The sequence below is a fragment of the Sus scrofa genome, chromosome 13 (genome assembly GCF_000003025.6).
Source record: "Sus scrofa isolate TJ Tabasco breed Duroc chromosome 13, Sscrofa11.1, whole genome shotgun sequence".
Taxonomy (NCBI): Eukaryota; Metazoa; Chordata; class Mammalia; order Artiodactyla; family Suidae; genus Sus; species Sus scrofa.
In genome coordinates this window covers 115,091,614-115,111,078 of record NC_010455.5, presented here as the reverse complement: position 1 = coordinate 115,111,078, position 19,465 = coordinate 115,091,614, and the positions used below count along the sequence as shown (strand labels likewise).

The 19,465-nt window shown below is 36.1% G+C and overlaps 1 long non-coding RNA gene across 4 annotated transcripts in view; it reads left to right on the top strand.

Annotated features, from left to right (window-relative positions):
- LOC106505747 overlaps positions 1-19,465 on the top strand; it is a 616,219-nt gene that overhangs the window by 170,352 nt on the left and 426,402 nt on the right. The window contains exon 3 of one of the 4 annotated variants that reach the window (XR_002337752.1): positions 18,189-19,463. The exons of 2 other annotated variants lie outside the window; for them this stretch is intronic. This is a non-coding gene — a long non-coding RNA (uncharacterized LOC106505747). Of the gene's footprint in view, positions 1-831; positions 1,968-18,188; positions 19,464-19,465 lie in introns of those variants that run through there. One more of the 4 variants, XR_002337753.1, reaches the window with a different exon arrangement.

Sequence of the window (19,465 nt, the reverse complement as noted above, 5' to 3'; positions counted from 1 at the left end):
CAAGGGCCTCACAGTAGTGGGAAGGTATCAGTATTGAATAGACAAACAGATCTCAATCCAACTGTAGTTTCTACTCTTAACAGCTGATTATTTATCATATCTAAGGCTTATTTTCCTCATTTATAAAACGGCATTTTTTTTTTTTCTGGCTTTTGTTGTTTTAAGGCCGTGCACCCATGGCATATGGAGGTTTCCAGGCTAGGGGTTGAATCGGAGCTGTAGCTGCTGGCCTTTGCCACAGCCACAGCAACGTGGGATCCGAGCTGTGTCTGCAACCTACACCACAGCTCACGGCAACGCTGGATCCTTAACCAACTGAGTGAGGCCAGGGATCGAACCTGCAACCTCATGATTCCTAGTTGGATTCATTTCAGCCACACCACGATGGGAAGTCCTAAAATGGCAAATATTAACATCCACTTGGCAAGTCTTGTAAAGATAAATTTAAAGATACAAAAGCTGTTAGGACAGTTTATGATTATATTTCACCCATGAAAAATAATGTATGATCCTGGGATAAAGATGGTGGGCCCCTTGCATTTAATACTCACTTGAATATGAAGTGACATTCTCTAGAGAAGGTCATTTGAACCAACAGGGTTAAAATTTCATGGCGTCTCCTCTGAAAAGAGGCTTTACTGAGGCAGGGTGAACACTCCTCTGAAGCAGCCTTCTCTTCTCTAAGATGAAAGAAGCATTGAATTCAGATAACGCAGTCGGACATGCCTGTTTTGATTGTTGATAAATATTTCATTTTACATTTTAAATTCATATGGGCCACAAAATCATTGAAGATGAGAAAGAATTCAATATGAGGCCATTCCTTTGCAGGATTGTTTCTTAGAACACACTTGTTCTCGTTTTGTTCAATTGAGATGGAAGCACCTTGGCAGCTGGCCACTGACAGCTACTTTACAGCTGTGGAGAGACACTCAGTGGGTGAGTTTCTTTCCCCCTGTGTGTGAGTCTAAAACATCCCCCTTCCAAGATGAACTAAAAAGCAACTATTACTTATCTAGCTGCAGGCTTGGCTTTTTATTGCAGAAATATCATCTTTGGGTTGCCAGTGCTACATGTTGACATGCCTGGCATTATAATGGAACAATGGGAAGCTATTTTGTTATTTTTGTAACATTTTATATAAGGCAAAGAACTGAAACATCTTGAAGCTAATTACAGGGCAGGATTTTCATATATACGTGAAAATGACATTCAATTTGAAAAATCGGAAATTTTGAGAATTGAAAATGACGGAGAGCACAAATGTTTATCAGATTGTATTACTGTCCACGATGCTGTCAGTTTCTAGGGAGCTGAGCCCACCTCTCTCGAAATTTCAATTATATTATTAGCAGTAGCCATCTTCACAGTAATTGGTACACTCACTTTATCTAATGGAGTATTTTTCATCTAATTGACTGGAAACTTATCATACAAATGTCAAAGCCAAATTTTCTATAATAACCTATTATCTCTGTAGTTCTGGCTCAGTGCACCCACAAGAAATGGCATAATAATCGTCTTTGGGAGAGTGAAGGACGGCAACTTAATTTCCTTACCTTTGATGAGAATGACAACTACTACTTAAAAAAATATAGTCACTTAGTTTTGCCACATTTCTCATTCACAAGGTCTGATTTCATCCTACTATAAACATAAGAGAGCATTACAGAGGTGGTAGGGTAGATAAAGACAGGAAACAGGACTAGAGAGAGGTGTGAAGTCTGGATGCAGTTTTTAGATTGGGTAATTTGGGGCACATCAGCTCATCTCCCTGGTTCTTATATGTCAAGTGAGAAGGCTGATCTAGAATAGTTGTTTCACAGAGTTAGGCCATTTATGTATCCCTTATCTATTACATACTTACATACCAACTGTCCACTTTTGTACCTAGCATATTTCATTGTGTCAGCTAACTTGTAGAAAAAAAAAAAAACAACTGTATATATGTGTGTGTATGTATATTTGAAAAATGTAAAGATAGTAACAAACACAAATATTACCATTAGCAATAAATGGAACCCTAAGAATGAATAAATACCCATTTAAAGGAAGTATGCTTGTGGACCAACAGTGAAAAAGCACACCAGGAAACTGCATAATCATGGGAACATGATTCACTATTTGTGCAGATTATAACATGCACCACTAATGGAAGAATGCATATCACACTTTGGGAAACATTGGGCTAGATGACTTTGGGGTCTTTTCCAGCTTCAGAAAGTCCATGATTACATTATTCAAGAGAATGTGTTTCTGGTATACACTTCAGAAGAGCTACCCTGCCTCAGAAATCCTTCTAAATAATTTCTATAGAAATGGAGTATTTCTAGTCAAAGGGTGAAATATGACTATCTTGTTCTCCAGAGGAAACAATGAGAATGTTGAGTGAAAGAGATTAAATGGAAAAATGCTATTTTTCCCCCTAGGGAAAGGGAACATTAAATTCACGAAAATTAGTATACTCTAAGGCAAAAATTTAAAGTATTAATTGGGATATGCTTTAAAAACTGGCACTGTCTTTGTCCATCTTACTTCTATACCATCAAGTCTCATAGCTATGCTTACATGCAGAACACACTTTCGCACATGGTGTGAAAACATTTAGATGTCAACAAATTTTTTAATCTAAAAAAAAGATAAGAATCTGGAATAGGGCTATGATTGTGTCTGGCTTCTCTGAGCTAAATATTTTTTTTTTCCCACTGTACAGCAAGGGAGTCAGGTTATCCTTACATGTATACATTGCAATTACAGTTTTTCCCCCACCCTTTCTTCTGTTGCAACATGAGTATCTAGACAAAGTTCTCAATGCTATTCAGCAGGATCTCCTTGTAAATCTATTCTAAGTTGTGTCTGATAAGTCCAAGCTCCCGATCCCTCCCACTCCCTCCCCCTCCCATCCGGCAGCCGCAAGTCTCTTCTCCAAGTCCATGATTTTCTTTTCTGAGATGTTCATTTGTGCTGGATATTAGATTCCAGTTATAAGTGATATCATATGGTATTTGTCTTTGTCTTTCTGGCTCATTTCACTCAGTATAAGATTCTCTAGTTCCATCCATGTTGCTGCAAATGGCATTATATCATCCTTTTTTATGGCTGAGTAGTATTCCATTGTGTATATATACCACTTCTTCCGAATCCAGTCATCTGTCGATGGACATTTGGGTTGTTTCCATGTCCTGGCTATTGTGAATAGTGCTGCAATGAACATGCGGGTGCACGTGTCTCTTTTAAGTAAAGTTTTGTCTGGATAGATGCCCAAGAGTGGGATTGTGGGGTCATATGGAAGTTCTACGTATAGATTTCTAAGGTATCTCCAAACTGTTCTCCATAGTGGCTGTACCAGTTTACATTCCCACCAACACTGCAGGAGGGTTCCCTAAATATTTTTCTAATCTTATCTTGGAAGAGTGTCTTCTAGGAAACTAAGAGGAACTATAACAGATTTCTATAGATGTTTACTGTCATGATGTTTGGAATAGTGGGAAAAAAAAAACACTTAAATACCCAACACCCAGGTTATATTTAAACAAGTCATATCAGTTTGATGGAATTTATAGTCATTAAAATAGTATTTATGAAGAATTTTAATAAAGTGGGATAGGTGTATGTTATAGTATGATTTTAGGTAAAATCCTATGATCAAAATTACCCAAACATCTTAGTATGGTCTGAAAATTCACTTGAGCTCTAGTCCCTGCCTAACTCTCTTGTCATAGGAGACAAGATACCTTATAAAGCTCATGGTATTTCAGCTGTACTGAAATGCTGGTTTTTCTGTAAACATGGCAAGCTCTTCCACAAGTCCATCTTATTGAACATGGTATTTTTTTTTTTAAAGAAAAATGCCTTTTTATTTAAAAAGATTTAGATGGATGTTGAGTTAGAAGAAGATGTAAAGAGAGTTCTTAATGAGAGGAAAACCAAATTTCTCATTGAAAGAGGAAATGTAGGGCCTCTTATTTCAAAACTGTGAATGACTTTGGTATAATTTTTTCATCATTTCTCCCTTGTCAATTCAGTTGTAAGTAGAATTGCAGTACAGGTAGTACTTTGATGAGGTCCCTAGCTTCTGGCTATTACTCTAATACTGTTTATAAAATGCACAGAGAGAAAAAAACCCAGTAAAATCTATTGATCTCCACTACGAGAAATAAAGAAACTTGTGATGAAGAAAAGAATAGAAAGATTGACTTTAGGGCCAAATGAGGGATATTCCCTTCTCCTCTGCCTTCAACTGCAATGCATGACTTCTTCCTAGTTCAACCCTTTGAAATATAGAAATTATTTGATAAATGCCATGCTAAAAAAAGGAACATTTTTTTCTCACTATAATCAGTTGATTTTTAAACAATATTTGAGGATACATTCCTTCAGGCCTTACAAAGTTCTTAAAGATCAAAACAGTAAATCTTAAAGGAATTCTGGTAGGAATTTGCTATCAATCATGGCTTGAAATACAATGGACCTCTTTGGAGCATTACAGAGTAGAGATAAAATATCACAGACCCTAGATTCATATTTGATCTGAATCCCTTACAAGGTTCCTCTGAGGAAAGAAATAGAAAAAAATGTGTAGGACTCTGAAAATTGTAATGCACTAGCAATGTTAGTTTCATAAATCCAGAGTCAAGCTGGAAGGAAAGAGATTTCCAGATCCCTTTCATGGACATCACTTGGTGCGTGATTTATACTTATTAGAAATTTTTCCTTGAGAGATCAACAAAACACACTTTGTTCTCCTTATTTTGAAAATGAGACTACCTTCCAAAACCATTGTTAGAAAAACACTTAAGAAATATTTGGGTTTGAGAAATTCAATCTAATTTTCTTTGCTAAGGGTAGGGGAACAGTTTTGTCCAACTATAAATCTGGGTTGATGAAGCATAGGCAGAGCTCATAGAGAAATAAAATGTGTGGTCACCCATTCACTATGATTTCTATGTCACTTGGAAGGTTGTCTGGTTCAAAAACCTCTCTCTTTGCTCTTGGAATACAATAGTCTTTAAACAGGGGATAAAACCTTTATTTCACAATCAAATGAATATCCAAGTGAATATCTTCATCGTCTCTGTACTCATGGAGAATGTTACTCTTTACTATTTGTATTGTCATTTGTGTCATTACTTATCCTTGCCCTTTCTAGATTTTTAACTCCTTGAGGTCAGAAAACAACATTGTTTTCATCTTTTGTTTCAAAGTAATAATGCTTGCTATACTAGAGGCTTAATAAATATGTGAAAGAATTATTAAATGAATGATTAAAATGCAATTAACCCCTATAGATAGAATGGTTGATTTGTACTTATTCAGATTATGGCATATTATTGACATGAGATTCTAAGCTGAAAGAAAACTTTTTGAGTTGAAATTTATGAGAGGAGAGCCACAAGGTAAAGAGATTCTTTTAGAGGGAGAAAGGGTGTGTTATAGACAGAGTGAGGAACAAGGAATGAAAAAACAAAGGAAAGAGGGCAATTTACCTTTTTGCAACTTTACCTACTGGAGTTCCTGGCAAGAGACTCTTTGAACACATGCAATGAAATTTACAGAGTAATAACAAAGAGATAAATTTACTAATAACATATTTTACAGAGAAGAGATGGGATTGAAACAGTTTCTACATGTGTAAAAAATACATTCAGAACTGAAACAATTGAGAAAGTACTGAATATTTCAATTTAGCAATTGTTAGCACTTAGTGAAGCCATGTACTTTGACACGTAAATGCATACTTTATTGTCCACTTAGTGTTTCATGCATGTATTTTTTAATATCACAATGTTTAAAGTTTCTTGAATTTTGGGCTTCTAGCAAGATTGCACTGTAACTTATGTGTTGAAGCTTCTCTTTGCTCCAAACATATAGCAGTAATTGTCAAAAATTTTTAAAAAGTTAAAAAAAGTAACATAATTACATCTGTAGGATGGTTCAGGTTAGGCTGCAGTAGAAAACAACACCCACATCTTAATGGCTTAAAACAGAAAGGTTGATTTCTTCCTCATGCTGCATTTCCATTGTGAGTTGACTCTGGGTTTTGCTCCATGATCTTCTCTCCTTGATGTGCAGGTGGATGGCAGGACCACCACTTGGGGCATTGCTAGTTGCCATGACAGGGTGAAAGAGAGCATGATGAATCATGCACTAGCCCTTATAGTGTCTATTTAGGGGAAACATACCAACATCCACTCATATTTCATTCATCAAATCACAAGGCTATGTCCAAAGTAGAGAAACGAAAATCCTACTAAGTGCCTGGAAAAGGAGTATAAATATTTGATAAGTAGAACTAATTATTATTATAATAGCTGTGTTGAAATCAATACCATCTTGGCCCCAAAATGGAACAGAGGTGAGGAGTGGTAAGCAGAAAATAGTTTTAGATGCCAGGGTCAGAGGCAAGGAAAATTCGTCAGGCGTTCAATTCTATTGGTGTTAAAATGTCCATAAAGGCTATAAATTTATGTGCTTTATCCCTGTAACAGTCTAGTAACCATGGTTTGAGTTAAGCCTCTTACTAGCTTGGTGACTCTGTCTATGGTTTCTCTCATCTTCAAGGTCAAGGATCCCATTGGATCTATTTAAGGGTCCCTTGAGGAGCTGGTAGAAACAATAGCAAAACATCTTGTCCGAGGTATGCAAACATACAGAAAGTGAGGAAAAATATCCCATATTCAAGATGAATCTCCAAACCCCAAGGTTGAAATCACTCAAAACTGATGCCAAGAACAGAAACAATTAGAAGGTGAATTCAGCTAATCTATGACAAAGGAGTCAAGAACATATGGTGGAGGAAAGACAGTCTTTTCAGTAAGTGATGCTGGGGAAACTGGACAGCTACATGGAAAAGAATGAAATTAGAACATTCTCTAACACCATACACAAAAATAAGCTCTAAATCAAGAACCTAAACATAAGGCAAGGTACTATAAAACTTCTAGAGAAAAACATAGGCAGAACACTCTTTGACATGAATCAGAGCGATATCTTGTTTGATCCACCTCCTAGAATAATGAAAATAAAAATAAAACAATGTGACCTAATTAAACTTAAAAGATTTTGCGCAGCAAAGGAAACCATAAAAAACTGAAAAGACAACCCACAAAATGGGAGAAAAATCTTTGCAAAGTGACCCATATATTTGTATATTAATCTCCAAAATATACAAATATCTCATGCAGCTTGATATATACAAAAAAAAAAAACCAATTAAAAAATGGGCAGAAGACCTGAAGAGATGTTCCTCCAAAGAAGAAAGACAGATGGCCAAAAAACACATGCAAAGATGTTCAACATCACTAATTATTAGAGAAATGCAAGTCAAAACAACAAGGTATCACCTTCCATCAGTCAGAATGGCCATCAGAAAAAGTGTACAAACAATGCTGGAGAGGATGTGGAGAAAAGGGAATTCTCCGACATTGTTGGTGGGAGTGTAAATTGGTATAGATAGCCTCTATGGAGAACAGCATGGATGTTCCTTTACAAACTAAATATTGAACTACCATATGAACCTGCAATCCCATTCCTGAGCATCTACCCAGAGAAATCATAATTTGAAAAGATATATTCACCTTGATCTTCACTGCAGTACTATTTATAATAAACAAGACATGGAAGCAACCTGAATGTCCCTCAACAGAGAAATGGATAAAGAAGATGTGGTACATATATACAATGGAATATTACTCAGCCATAAAAATAATGAAATAATGCCATTGGCAGCAACATAGATGGACCTAGAAATTATCATACTGAAGTGAAGTATTATCGTATTAAGTCAGACAAAGACAAATATCATATGATGTTACTTATGTGTGGAATCTAATAAAAATGATACAGAAAAGGTAAATTCATTTGTTTAAAAAAATGGAATTATTGGAGGAATGTTTAAGTATATTTAGGAGCACCAAAGAGAGAAAGAATAACATAAAAAAGAGAAACAATGAAACATTTTGCATACATGAGAGGAGACTGTGTAGGTAGGGAAAAGAACCACTTTGAAATTTCGGGAATGAAGATAATTATTGAAACAAACAAACAAAATCAACATTTAGTATAAACTCGAGTGGTTAAGTTGAAATGATAATCACTTAATTAGAAGCTGGTATTGAGGGGTGCTCCCAGAACATAGCAGAGCGATATAGAGAGATTTTTTAAACATGTGAAAGAGCTGTGAAGGGATATGGAAACATGATTGAGAGACTTCAATGCAGGTTTAATAGGCTTCCTAGAATAAGAGACTAGAGGGATATCTGAGAATTTACAGGGATTATTAAAAATCCTGCATCCTCTGATAAAAGTGCATCTCGAGAACTAAGCAGAAAAAATAAAAAGCCATATCTGGGTATATCATAATGAAACAGCGAGAGACAGGGATAAACTATAAGTCTGAAGAGCTGCTCGTGGGGGAAAGATTACCTCAAAAACTGAAAATTAGACTAATAAGTAAAACAATAGTAAGTGGCTGAGGCCAGTGGAGTAATAGCTTCACATTTCTGAGGAAAACAAGTAAGTGATTCTGGGACTCAATACCTAGCTACACTATCATTCAAGAGAGAGAAGGAAGTAAATACTGTAGACCAATAAAGACTTAGAAGTGCATTTTTTACCCAAGGGCCATTATTGAAAGAACCACATAAGAAGAAATTAACCTAAAAGGAAAGAGGTTGATGATTAAAAAAAAGGGTGGGAGGGAAGGGGTCAGAATCCAGAAACATGGTAAGGTCTTGGTCTGGAAGTTGACACTATTTTAAAATTTAAGGGTAATGACTTAAAAACCAAACACAACTTAAGAGCTTCTATATCAGTAGTGGGGAAAAGAATGTAGAAGTGAAGGAGTGTATCTTGTATTATTTTGACTTATCTCTTTCTCTTATCCTAAACTTTACTGCAAGAATTAAAAAATTAAACTGGATGTGGATTCTATTGAGATAAATTGACAAAATTGTTTGCAGTTGGAAAATGAAGCCAACTTTTATAATTGGGACAGTTCTGTTATTTAAATCCCAGCATAAATGCCGAAAAGCCTTGATCATGTGACACCACTAACTCGCTGCAATTATTTTTTTTCCTTAACCTTAGGGAAAAGAAGAAAACCTTAAGAATATAATTAGTATGTATTTAAAGCAGTTTGATTCAAGTTAGTATAGATTTCATCTAATCACTTTCAGCTTTTCTGTTTTTATCTTTAGCTCACTCTTCCATGATCATCCACCTGCAAAATGCCAGCTTTTAGGCAGATCAGCCATCAAAGAAAAGTTATGTGACTGTCAGTTATTTAATGTGCAAAGATAGACATTGGATTCATATTTGAGAAGTGTTTTTAGAAATGGGATTTAAGAACGTTGAATGTAACAGGAAAAATTCTGATTATTCAATTTAATAGAAGCTTCTATTTACTGTAAATAATGGAGCATGTGTAGAGAGTGTTCCAGAAAGCTGTGTTCTGGTTTCAAGTCTTTGCTCTGTGGCAAAGCAGCTCTATGGATACATATAGCTTATTTAACCTGTCTGAGTCTCAGTATTCTTGTGCATGATATAAGGTTCATTTGAGGGAACTCTAACGTCTCTGATGCTTTTTAAAAGATTTGATTCTAGAACACACTGTATCCTGGGCATTCTGATCAATTGAGTTTTCAAGCTACCTTTATCTTTTCTTCTGGCTGGTACTGTGAATCATCCAGACCCTGCTCTGTCAGAGGGCTGTGGGGCAGTGCAACCCACATGTCACATGTCCTTTATCATGTACTTCCTTGTCCTAAAGGGTGAGGTGCTTCTGGGATGGTGAGCATCTATGAGGGCTAAATAGAACAACAGAATGAATCCAAACAATTAAGTTCATAGCAAAGACATATTAGCCACTTCCCAACTGGCATATTTATATAAATATTTGACTGAAAGTTGCAAAGTTTGCAAAGGCAGCTTCTATGGTACCTTTGTCCAAGAAAAAATGTGAGCAGAGAGAGGCATTGTTCAAGGAGATGGGCCAGGGCTGTGATAATGACTTTGGCACTGGGCCATTTTTTCATCTGTGACATTTATCACGAAGCAATATTCAGGATCTTGATTGGAGGCTCATGCTGTGAAATACAATGAATGTAATATCTAGAAAACAAGGGAGAACAGATGTAGCTGGGTTGTATAATCCAGCGTGACACTCATTATCCTTATGAAAGGAATAACTATCAAGCTTGAAAGACGGAAAATAGATGCAGCCAAGATGGTCAGAAATCTGCCTGGTTTTAAAAGATGCCTGTAATTTCTATACCTGGGAATAGTCATTATGAAGCAGTATGTCATTATGCCAGTTCTTGTAACACACAAGCATCCCTTATAATAGGCTGTGCAGCCTGACTTTTTCCTCTGTGGAGATGTTTAATTTCGTTCAAATGATATTTCATGGGCAGCAGGCAAAGAAGAGTGGAATGAGATGGTCAGGAAATGGTTTTTCACAGATATAGACTCTTGTTTTCATTACCTTACTTTAGAAATGATGAAAGTGTAATATACATATCCTTATGAGCAGGAGAGAAAGGAGGACCTTTGTAACAGAATGTGTCATATTTTCAATGTATTTATATTATTTAGAAACATACCCCTTTTTTCCTTCTTTTCTTGGAGGGGGGATGTTGGTCTTGAACAAATGAAATAAACTGCTGAAATTGTGTTGACATAATAGTTCCAGTCCTAAACTCTCATGCCCTTTGGTATTTGAGTTTATGAAACCTTTTGTGGTATTTTAATATAAACAATAATTTTGTTTTTCTCTGCAAAATACTTTTCTCATGAAAAATTATGAGTGTTTGGGGCTTTCTCTCTTGGCTGTTACTACAAGAGTCAGATTCCTGAGAGAGAGATTACAGAGACTGACGAGAAAGGAGCCCCCAAACACATATTTATTTAAATCCCCCTAAACAGAAGTCTTTAATGCTTTATTCTGTGGAGCAAACCTGGAATCCTTGGTAGATACTTGATATCAAGTTTTATTTGTTTTATGAATGTAATGAAGGCAGACACAAGTATTCCAAGTGTTTATCTAAATCTTTTTTCAGATGTATATTTTACTCTGTATTTTACTCTGTATTTTACTCTGTAATGCCCTTATATTCAATGTACATATTTGAATCTCCTGTCAAAGATATATTTGACCTTGGGGTTCCTGTTGTGGCTCAGCAGGTTAAGAACCCAACATAGTGTCAATGAGGTTGCGAGTTCGATCTCTGGCCTCACTCAGTGGATTAAGGATCTGGTGTTGCCACGAGCTGAAGTGTAGGTTGCAGGTACAGCTCAGATCACATTACTGTGGCTGTGGTGTAGGTCAGCAGTTGCAGCTCTGTTTTGACCCCTAGTCTGGGAACTTCCATATGCTGTAGGTATGGCCATAAAAAATATATATATATATATATATATATATATATATATATATATATATATATTGACATCATTTACTGTTACTTTTCCTCTTTTCACACTAGGTACTCAAATAATTTCTCTAATGAATATTTTAGCTTTTGGAAATGTATGTACTTTTGAGTGTAAGAGGCTCCCTTCCCTGTGGATCCAAGAATACTTCCTGGAAAGCTATGGAATGGAGAGAATTTGGGGGTGTACTTATGCATGAAATAAAACAGTGATTTACTGAGATTTGGGGCAAGACACTCTCCAGCAGTTTGATAGTTACTGTCCTCATTTCTTCCTGCATATAAATATTTATTTAAACAGAAAAGCTGCATTTGAAAATATTCCAGGTGATCTTATTTCCAAACTACATAAAACATCAGCTCTTTCCTCCTGAATAGGACTTCTGTCTTCAATTCTGGTCTACTTTTCCATCTTACGGTGTACAGGACAGGCACCTCGAAATCCTTTTACTCTTCCCCTTTAAACTTTTAAGCCTGTCATGTATTGAAAGCTAGTGGCCCCAAGACTAACTCCAGGTGATTTCCAGTTAAAAAAATTACAGTTCCTTTAGATGGACGTTTGTTGTCTTCGTCTCAAATCCTCTCATTTTCTTTTGTCTTTCACTGTGCCTGCGTTTAGATTCCTGGCCTGGCAAATGTAGGATTTGAATTAATGATTTTCTGTCAGGAATATCCAAGGCAGCCATTCACTGCATTCTAAGCCCTGGGCCCTTTAATACAACTCACCTCCTCTTTGGGGAAGCTTTCTATGCCTGCCTCTTTTCCTCTGTGCTTGGCTTGCCACATGGCCTTCCAGGGTTAAGGTAAGTCAAACACAGGGTGCTCTCCTTTCAAATACACCTCACTTGGTTGTCTCATTAAGATGCACCCAGAGAGGAAGAGTCAGTAACCTCTAGTTAGACTTTTATCCACTACAAAACACTAAGTATAAAAACCTATAAATACATTTTAAACTGGTTAGGAAATATTTTTAGACTTACAGAAGAGTCCTAAGACAAAGCCTTCTCATATATCCTTCCCTGAGCTTCCCCTAATGTTAAAGTTTTACATAATCTCAGTAAAATGATCACAGTCAGGAATTACCATTGGTGTAAGGGTATTAACTAAACTACAGATCTTTTTGAATCTCATCCATTTTTCCCTGAAGTGCTCCCTTCTAACCACACTGCTTAGAGGTTCTCTCTTTTGACTCTGGTCCTAGACAGAATGAAGTGAGGAGTAAGGGTATAACTGACTGCTCCAAGCTGTCTGGCACCTTGAGCAATCAGATGCATGCCTGTTACATTTTGCAGCCATCATGTTCAAACAACAGACACTTCTCAATTTCCTTCATCTCTGTGCTGTCTTAACATGTCCTCTCACTCTGCTTTCCCATCTAGTCCCTGTCTTCCCAAGTCCTGATCTTGTGACTTATTTTTCTGCCAACAGCTCCTACTGATGTTTTGTTTGCTTTGAACCCTGTAGAATGTTGACCACCTCCCCCAACCTTGTTTATTATGAAGGAGACTTGCAATCATTTGCTGGCCTTAGTGAGGAAGAGACCACCTGTATCTACAGAACTAAACTCTCGGGACTAATAACCAAGGCCACCTGTGTCAGCAAGACTTAACTGTTTGTGGCAGGAAATTGGTATTCAGGAAGAAAAGACTGTAAACCAGTAAATAACCTCATTGTTTACTTCAGGAAATTTCAAAGACTAATTTGTTCAGGCAAATAATTTGCTCATCTGGGTCAATAGCTCTCTTTTCTTGGTAACATGCTGCAGGGCAAATGGAGCTGCCTGCTACTGGAGGAGCAGCTGCTTAGCATGACTCCCTTCTAGGCCCTTGCTTCACTGTGTCCACCAATCTGAAATTATTGCAGATTGTGAAAATATCACAAATTTCGCCTAATCCCTTTATTTTCCTTTCTATTTTTTTTTTTTTTTTATGTTCTAGCCTACAGTATGCAGAAGTTCCTGGGGCCAGGGATCGACCCCGAGCCACAGCTATAACCAGAGCCACAGCAGTGGCAATGCTGGATCCTTAACTCTCTAAGACATTAGGGAACTCCTGACTAATCCCTTACTGTTTTATACCTAGAAAATCTTTCTTAACTCATTTGAGCCCAGAACCTCTATAAATATCTTTTCCATATCACTCTTTTCTCAGACTCCCTCAAGATGGTGTTATTTTGAACACCTATTATATTCCTAGTATTGTGCTAGTAAAAGCACTGAGTATAAAAGGAAATGAATGTTCATAAAAAAAGGATGGTGTTACTAAAGGATGGTGTAAAAGTGGGTCTATTTACTGCACTTTCTGTTTTTGATCAACAGGAGTCATTGGGGTCCTTTGGGGGGATTACTAGGTAGATACCATATGTGATACAGTCTAACCATACTGATGTTACACATTAGGTTAGGTCTTGGGTAATTGTATTTGACTGAAAAATAGGGAAATTAATCCTCTCTGGTGTGGGCTGTTTAGAAGGGAATAGGATTGTTTTTCTTCAGACAGTTTATGTATAGACTAGTACTTCTCAACTGAGAGTAAAAGTTTAAGGAGTGGTAGTCTTGGTATTTAATTCACCTGATGGAAGGGTTTCAAATGATTCCACCAGGAAGATTCTAATCGTCATTTAATTTCCTCCTCCCTTGCCCTCAAACCTCAAACCCGAGAACCACTAGCCTAGATATTTGTTCTATCTAATAAGGAGAATGACAGAATGCGGGTCATAATCTATGAGTTAATGAGTAAATACTTGTTTTTAAACATGCAAATAATTAAGGCAAAGATGTCACATCATATATTCCATGATGGAATATATGATGTGACATTTGCTTTTTTCCCCCCACTCAATTTAGTCATTATATTAAAAAAATAGTACTTTTTGTTGATCTGTACATTTATTTTTATATGGAGGGAACAAAGCATATTTGGCTCTAGGGGCCCTCTGGGGCACACAATTAGGGCAGAGAAATTAAAGAGGAAGACAGAATTTGTACAAGTCACTCCTGGGTTATTTTAGGAATGTTTTTCATAGAGATTTGGCATGAAGGCTTTTTATTTTTATTTTTTAAACATGGGAAATTGGTTCTGCTTTATAAAATGCTCACTAAACTTTGTTTAAAAATGTTTCTTTCTGCCTATAAAGGAATTTTTTGTTTTGTTTTGTTTTGTTTTGGTAGGGCTGCACCTGCAGCATTCCCAAGTTAGGGGTTGAATCAGAGCTGAAGCTGCCAGCCTAGGCCACAGCCACAGCAACAGACCTGAGCCCCTTCTGCAACCTACACTGCAGCTTGTGGTAACACCGGATCCTTAATCCACTGAGTGGAGGCAGGGATAGAGCCCACATACTCATGGACACTATTTTGGGTTCTTAAACCACTCAGCCATAATGGGAACACCTGGAAGTTTTATTTTCTTTTTCTTGATATTAAAAAAATACCATTCTCATAAATAAGTTTAGAAACGCTTTGTACAGATGATAAGATTTTGGTTTAACAAATGATTCCTCCATTGGAATGGGATGATAAGGAGCAGAAGATGGAGATAATCCATAACTGTGTGTCAGCTGGTATTTCTCTCTAGTGATGCTATACATAGCAATGCTTAAACACCCTCCCTCCTTTCACCAGAACTTTTGGGTGATGATTTGCTAACTTAATATCATCTCTATATTCTTTTTCATGGTTCCATTATTGTAAGTGCTTTCTCCTCTAGGCCGTCTTTGCTGTCAGAGATTTCCATAGTTCTTAACATGTTTTACTTCTCGTATTAAGTCTCTCCAAGAATCATATTCAAATTTGTGGTTTACAAAATTTATATATATGCCTTTTTTTTTCTTTTCTCTCCAAGATACTTACATTAAAAAAATTTATATTTATCTGCAGCTCAGATTCAATCTCTGGCCGAGAAACTTCCATATTCTGAAGGTGCGGTCATAAAAAATGAAAATAAATACAATTTAAGTAACAAAAAAATTCAATTTGTAAGATGTATATTAAATATTATTTTATTGTTATAAAATATATTTTATCTATGGCTATGTATATATAGTTGTTTTTTAAAGGCAAAGGATATGCAACAAATAACCAACAACAGAGTTTAGCTTCAGGTAGTAGGACTATGATTTTTATTTTTCTTTATTTCCAAATTTTGCATGATAAACCCCTTACTTTGTTATTAATTAAATTTATTTTTACTATAGTATAGTCGATTTACAGTTTTGAGCCAGTTTCAGTCATACAGCATACTTTTGTAAATAGGTGTATAAAAGTGTTTTTTTAAAAGATGTGGTACATGGGAGAGCTCATTCCTTTTTTCACTTGTTACCTCCTGACGCAAATGCTCCCTGTTCTGGTCGACTTCCTGCCTCACAGCTCTTTTGACCACCCGTCTCACATCTACTAATTTCATATCGTACCCGCTTACATCTCACCTCCTTCAGCATCTGATTTTCTTCCTCTAATCCATATATAAACAAATTAAAGCCTTTAAAGAGACCCTGACATAGATGCAAAATTCTTTTGCATTTTACTCGTGCTTCACAAATAGTAGGAATGAAATAAATACTTATTGAAGAAATAAAAAATAAAATAAAAATTCATATTTATTTTAATATACCCCTTAGTCTTAAGTCATGCTGGTATTGGACAGATAGCTCAAATTATACCATGGGAAAACTCTCTGTCTAGGATATAATGAATTTTTTAAATTATTTTTTAAACTCAATTTTATTATATTTATAGTTGTACAACCATCATCACAACCCAATTTTACAGCGTTGATATAATTGATTGATGAGGAAAAAGACTGATCCTGTTATATGCATTCAATAGAAATGTTGGAAAGAAACTGTTGTAATCAAGGACACTTTGAAAGAGGGCTCTGTGCTATGATATGTTCAATTCTGTCCTTGATGTGTTTACACTGCTCCTCAAGATCTACCCTCTAAATCCACAGATGAACCAGAAAGGATTCTTTTTAGATTCCATGTAATAATCACTGAACAGGAATATAGTACTTAGATATGCTGTATGCGTATAAGTTTTTTAAAAAATTAGAATCCATTTTAAAATTGTAACATGTAACCCAGCCAGGCAGAAATATGCTTTGTTTTTTAAAAAAGGATTTATATATAAGGCATGAGTATACTTAATGCTTTTTTAACCCTTCCCTATAATAGCTAATATATAGTTATTCTATAGGGCTCATCCGTTCTAGATATTCCTATAGAATAATACATAGAAGGGGGTTCTTAGCATCTATACTCCATCATAAAATGATATCAGTCTTCTTTGACTCCTCTCTCTCACATACTGAATTTAATCCATTAGCACATATTGTTAGTTCACCTTGAGATAATAGCCTTAATTTTTTTATCACCTCATCCATCTCACCTGTACTTCAAGCTATCTCATCTAGATTATTGCAATAGCCCCCTCACAGATCAGCTTACTTCTGCCCTATACTATATATTTTCCACAGTGACCAGAATAATTTGTTTAAAAAGAAAGTAAGATTATGTCATTTCTCTGCTCAAAACTTGCCCATGGCTTTCCTTTGCACCAAAAATAAAATTCAAAGTCTTTTCTTTTCATGACCCCAAGGCCGCATCATCTCACACTCAGCGGCCTCCCTGATCCTATTTCTTACAGCTCTGTCCTTGCTCATTCTGCTCTACCAGGCCCACCAGCCCCCAGGCTGCTCCCTGAACACACAATTTCTGTTGTACCCTCTGGGCCTTAGCAGTGTTATTCTGCCTGGAATGTGCTTTTCCCAGACAACCTCATGGCCTTTTCTCTCAATTCCTTTAGGTTTATGCTTCCCTGTTGCTTCATCCTAGAGATCTTACCTGTCCACTTTATCTCAAGCAGCACCCTGTTCCTCTGTATTTAAGTATCTCACTTTTGATTTAAGCATAGACTTAATCTCTTACTCTGTATTTAAACATAAACTTAGTACCATCTGGACATACTCTGCTTATTGTCTGTTTCCCCTCCGACCATTGGAATGTAAGTTATATGAGAGCAGGAAGTATAGTTCTGTTGTTCATTGCTTGGTCCCAAGACCTATAATGGTATATAGCCTACAGTCAAGTACAGAACAAATATTATGATGAATGAATAAACAGGGTTAACTAAGAAGGACCTTAGGACCTTACTCAACAGCTAGAATTTATGTGAACAGTGGGCCATCCTGGCTGCAGAGTATTCTTCCATCACTCTGATTCCTTCCCACTGGGTGGCAGCCTTTAGTGAGGGATTTTGTCAGGACCTAGGGGGTTGTGTCTTCCAGCCCATGTTACTGAAACCTAGCCCTTGCTCATGTTTTTGTACTAAGTAGTATTTATTTTGACTCTAGGATCATAGACATCATGTTGAACCTCTCTAGCATAACCTTAGTTTATTTTGTCATTGTTAGAATAAATAATTTCTGCTGGTGGTGTTATCTTTTCTATTTAGAAGATAACATTTTTTTTCCTTTTTTTTTTTTTTGCATGTTGTGATAAGTTTTTGTCCTTTTAAAAATAGTATTTGTGTTAAGTTTTTTCAGAGGCATTACAAAAATACATGATTGTTTAGAAAATTTGGAAACCCTAAAAATACATTAAAAAATATTAACAATTATCCTTGTGATTTAGGATCCACCTAGGATTTGTAGCTGGTCCTGGGTGTATGATAGGATTCCACTTGCCTACCGTCTTTGAAGTTAGCTTTGGCCGTGTGATTTGCTTCTTTAGTGAACCATGAGTGCTAAGGATATGTGTCCCTTCCAGGCAGAAGTTTCCAGACCTGGGCCCAATCCAGCACAGTCTTCTTTGTGGTCTGAGTGGTCAGGGAAGTGTATGGGAGATGAGGCTGCCATCAGTCTGGGTCCCTGATTGAATCCAGAAGCAGAGCATCCCTGCTGGTATAGACTAAGAGGTGAGAATCAACTTCTCTTGAGTAAAGCGACTAAGATGAGATTCTGTGTTACCCCAGTATAATGTAGTCTGTGCTGACTGATATCATGGGTCATATGTGGTGATTAAGAAAATTGGAAAAATATAATTATGTGATAGTGAAGAGTATGTCATCTGTTATCTGAGTATCTTAGTCTATATCCCCTGGAATTTTATCAATTTATGTAAGTGCTTCTTGCATAACTTTAAAAAATAGGGTGTATGCTTAAAATACTCTTTTGTGATCTGTCTTTTTTTATTTCACTACTAGTAAAACATTTTCTGTCATTTAATTTTCTTCCACAAATAGACCTTTTAATGGCTACATGGTAATATATCATTCGTTTTCCCTTGTGAATCCATTCATTTTGTGTGCTGTGCTTATGAGAAAATTTCTATGGCCATTTGATAGGTAAAGAGTTTTATGTCTAGAGATCTTATTGAAAAGGAATCTTCCATTTTACTGTGCAGTGACATTTCTTAACCAACCCTGTTACATGCTCTCCAGGTGACAGTAGCCCAAAGATCACTATTTAATAATTTACTGCTTAATATTAAATCGGTTACATAATACAGTTTGAAATACACTGTAGTAAATCATTTCTAAAGGCAAGGAATGCTTTGGTAATATTAATAAGCAGTCCCAGTTCCTTATAAATAAGTTTTTAAAAAATATATTAAGTTTTCTTACACTGGGCCAGAATTGTTATAACCAATATCCATACATTACTTAAAGTTTCTGTAGCTCAGTGCTATCATTAATAATAAAAATAAAGCTTTGCCATTTAAAGCTGAAGCCAATAAATGGAAAATGCCAAGCTGAATGTAAGTGTTACTTCTACTTTAGTCCTTGGGAATTCATTTCAAGAGCTTGAACAGAATGAAGTAATTTCAGCCATACAAAATGTATTTATTGTATTTTTATTTTTTTAAATTATTTTTAAAGAAAATCTAAGTTACTATTGCAAAAGGATGATTGTTGACATTTAAGATTTGGCTTAAATTCAGCTTAAAGATCTTGTTTTCAGCATACAATGCTGAATAAAACTCCAAGTAATTGTTTATATTCAGATTTGTGCTAATTATTTAATTTTTCTTTGATGTGGAATTTT